At 38.8% G+C, this 4,532-nt stretch overlaps 1 non-coding gene across 1 annotated transcript; it reads right to left on the reverse strand.

Moving 5' to 3' along the window:
• Positions 1 to 2,047: 2,047 nt before the first annotated feature.
• On the reverse strand, positions 2,048 to 2,191 carry LOC131810609 (U4 spliceosomal RNA). Its single transcript, XR_009345613.1, has one exon. It is a non-coding gene; the product is annotated as a U4 spliceosomal RNA (small nuclear RNA).
• Between the last annotated feature and the right edge of the window lie 2,341 nt (positions 2,192 to 4,532).

Below are 4,532 nucleotides of genomic sequence, written 5' to 3' on the forward strand. Positions count from 1 at the left end.
AAAATTACACATTCAGGGGCGCCTGGTGGCTCAGTGGGTTAAAGCCTCTGCCTTCAGCTCAGGTTATGATCCCAGGGTCCTGGGATCGAGCCCCACATCCCTGCTCGGCGGCGATCCTGATTCCCCCTCTCTCTCTTTGCCTGCCTCTCGGCCTACTTGTGATCTCTGTCTGTCAAATAAGTAAATAAAATCTTTAAAAAAAATAAAAATAAAAATAAAATTTAAAAATAAGATAAAAATTTAAAAAATAAAAATTTCATATTCATTTTTGATCTTTTGTTTTCCCATATATATTTTTTAAATTATATTGTCAAACTCATGAAGATTTCTGGATTTTTAGTTGAATTAATATTGGATTAATAAATTTTAGGAGAACATATATTTATAATATATAGTCTTTTAATCCATGAACATTGGGATATCTATAATATCTTTTTTTTTAATTTTTTTTAAAGATTTTATTTATTTATTTGACAGAGATCACAAGTAGGGAGAGAGGCAGGCAGAGAGAGAGGAGGGAAGCAGGCTCCCTGCTGAGCAGAGAGTCCGATGTGAGGCTCGATCCCAGGACCCTGAGATCATGACCTGAGCCGAAGACAGAGGCTTAACCCACTGAGCCACCCAGGTGCCCCTATAATATCTTTTAATATGTAAAATTTTTTTCTCCTTATGAGAAGGGAGAAGGCTCCCACCAGACACTGTGTCTGCTGCCATTTTGACCTTGGACTTTCCAACCTCCAGAACAGTGAGAAATAATAAATAATTGTTTTTAAAAAAAAAAAAAAAAAATTTAGGGTGCCTGGGTGGCTCAGTGGTTAAACCGCTGCCTTCGGCTCAGGTCATGATCTCAGGGTCCTGGGATCGAGTCCCGCATCGGGCTCTCTGCTCAGCAGGGAGCCTGCTTCCCTCTCCCTCTCTCTCTGCCTGCCTCTCTGTCTACTGTGATCTCTCTCTGTCAAATAAATAAATAAAAATCTTTAAAAAAAAATTTATTTTCCTCCAAAAGACAAATACCATAAAATTTCACTCATATGTGGAATATAGGAAACAAATCAGATGAATTGTGGGAAGGGGGAAAAAAGAGAGAGAAGGGGAGGGGAAGGCAAACCACAAGAGACTCTTAACTATAGAGAACAAACTGGGGGTTGCCGGAGGGGTGATGGGCTAGGATGGGCTAACTGGGTGATGGGTATGAGGAGGGCACTTGTGATGAGCACTGGGTGTTATATGTAAGTAATGAACCACTAAATTCTACTCCTGAAACCAGTATTACATTATATGTTAACTAACTAGAATTTAAATAAAGCTTGATAGAAAAAAACACTAATTCAAAAGGATTTTAAGAAATGATGCCAGTAGATTTTCTTGATGCAGTGTTGCCACAAACTTCCAATTTGTTAAAAAACAAAACAAAGAAAACAGCATCTGTGAAGCTCAATAAAACAGGGTATGTTTGTATTTGTGTGTGGATGTTTGAAAGACAATTCTTCATGTATTATGAAGAAGGTAATTTATAGATTACCTTTTGTAAAATTTTCAGTAATCAATAAAGGCAAGACAAGAAAAAAAATTTTTTTCTCCATAACAGTCTCTGCATATTTGGATTGGATTTAGTCCTCATTATCATATATATGCTATGAAATATAGATGATATGTGCATATGATATATATGGTACATATAAATATTATTTGCTGCTGCCATAATGACATCTTTTGCAAAAACACATTTTGCCTATGGATGTTTAAAAATGCAATTCATTTTTATATATTGATCCTATATTCTGCAAATTTATAGAAAATTATTATTATTATTATTGATTTGTTAACTTTCAATAACTTTACAATAGACCACTTTAACTGAAAATAATGTGTTTTGTTCTTTACAGTCCTTTTATTTCACTTTCTTGTCTTGCTCTACTGGCTCAGACGTCTAGTGAAATGTTGAATAGAAATGGTATCAGAGAGTATTTTTTCTGCTTTCTGATTTTGAAATGAATATTTTTCTAATGATATGCCAGCGAGAATGTTTGCTGTAGATTTTGGTAGATATTCTTCATCATGGTAAGAAATTTCTATTCCTAGTTTGCTGAGTTTTCTTTTTTAGTATAGTGAATGGATGTTGAATTCTATTAGCAATAATCACAACCTCGGATAAACCTCATTGGCTACGATACTGCCACTGCGCAAAGCCTGGATGTTGAATTCTATCAAAGATTTTTTTCCTACATTTATTGAAATGACCATTTGTTTTTTCCTTATTTTAATTGGCAATATTTAAATTAAACTAATAGAATTCCTGTTGTTAAATCATCCTCAACTCCTTGAATAAATGTTTAAAAACTTTTTTTTATGTAAGTGTAGTTGACACACCATATTACATTAAGTTTCAGGTGTACAACAGTGATTTGACAAATTTACACATACATTATACCATGCTTGTCACAAATGCAGCTGCCATCTGTCATCAGACAATGCTGTTATAATATCATTGATTATATTTCTTATGCTGTGCCTTCTATTCCCATGGCTTGTTCATTCCATAATTGGAAGCCTATGTCTTCCACTTCCCTGCACCCATTTTGCCCATCCCCCACTCCCTCCCTCTGGTAACCATCAGTTTGTTCTCTGTATTTATATGTCTGATTCTGGTTTTTGTTGGGTTATTTCTATTTTTTTTTAAGATTTTATTTATTTATTTGACAGAGAGAAACCACAAGTAGACGGAGAGGCAGGCAGAGAGAGAGAGAGGGAAGCAGGCTCCCTGCTGAGCAGAGAGCCCGATGCGGGACTCCATCCCAGGACCCTGAGATCATGACCTGAGCCGAAGGCAGTGGCTTAACCCACTGAGCCATCCAGGCGCCCCAAGGGTTATTTCTATTTTTTAAGAGTGAAATCATATATGGGGCGCCGGGGTGGCTTAGTGGGTTAAAGCCTCTGCCTTCAGCTTAGGTCATGATCTCAGGGTCCTGGGATCGAGCCCTGCGTCAGGCTCTCTGCTCAACAGGGAGTCTGCTTCCTCCTCTCTCTCTGCCTGCCTTTCTGCTTACTTGTGATCTCTGTCTGTCAAAGAAATAAATAAACAAAGTCTTAAAAAAAAGAGTGAAATCATATATAATATATAATCATATATAATCAAATATATATTTTATGAGGGAAATCATATGGTATTTGTCTTTCTCAGTCTGACCTATTTAATTTAGCATAATACCCTTTAGTTTAGGTTCATCCATGTTGTTGCAAGTGGCACAATCTCGTCCTTTTTTATGACTATGCAGTATTCCTGTGTGTGTGTATGTGTGTGTATGTGTATAGAACATCTTCCTTACCCATTTGTCTATCAGTGAACACTTAGGCTGCTTCCATATCTTGGCTGCTGTAAATAATAGTGCCGTAAACATAGGGGTGCATATATTTTCTTCAAATTAGTGTTTTTGTTTTCTTTGGGTAAATACCTAGTAGTGGAGTGACTGGATCTATGGTAGATCTATTTTTAATTTTTTGAGGAAACTCCGCAGTGTTTTCCACAGTGGCTGCACCAGTTTGCATTCCCACCAACAGTGGACAAAGATTCCATTTTCTTCACATCCTTGCCAACACTTGTTATTTCTTGTCTCTTTTATTTTAGACATCCTTGAATAAATCTTAATTGATCATGATGTTCTATTCATCTATATGTTTGCCTTTATACATACACACATTTTTTAAGATTTATTTATTTATTTTAGAAAAAGAGAGCACAAGTGAGAGGGGATGAGATGCCTAAATTATAACCATTACCGCTATTTCTGCTTCTGTACCTTCGCTTGCTAACCCATGAGGAGATGGAAAAATACCAGCAGACTTTCTATAGACACTCTGTAACCACACATCCCCCGCCCAGAATTGAACCTGACAGAATGGCTGCCCCCGGGCCCCTCCCCCGGCTCTGGGCCAAGAGATAACAGCCATCTGACGCCAGAGAAACCCCCACCCGGAATTGGACGTAACAGAATGACTGCTCCCGGGAGAGAGCAGCTCTGGGCTGAGAGATAACAACCACCTGGTGCCCCGCGGCTTGACAGGAAGACCCCGGTCAATCACCCTAGCGGCGCCAACTCAGCAGTTTGAAGAATGACCCTTTGTTTGAAGAGCCCTTTGCCCTAACCAATAATCCGTTCCCAGCCTTTTCCCGCTCTGTAGCGCGCCAGTCATATTATAGAGATCCTTTTTGATTTTCCCGTGGTATGTGGCGATTTGTTACAAGATACTATGATGTATGCTAAGTCCCTGCCTCCCCCAAAATAGTGTATAAAAAGTGTTGTGATCCTGAGCTCGGGACGTCTTAGCATCACTGGCAATGAGTGCATGGAGGTCCGGGTTCAAACTTGTAATAAACGGCCCTTGCTGTTTGGCTTTGACTCAGGACTCTGGTGGTCGTCTTTGGGGGGCCTCGAAATTTGGGCACAACAGGGAGAGGGAGAGAGAACCTCAAGTAGACTCCATGCTCAGTATGGAACCCAACACAAGGCTCAATCTCATGACCCTGAGATCAC

This window comes from Mustela lutreola, chromosome 10, assembly GCF_030435805.1.
Source record: "Mustela lutreola isolate mMusLut2 chromosome 10, mMusLut2.pri, whole genome shotgun sequence".
In the NCBI taxonomy this organism is placed as follows: Eukaryota; Metazoa; Chordata; class Mammalia; order Carnivora; family Mustelidae; genus Mustela; species Mustela lutreola.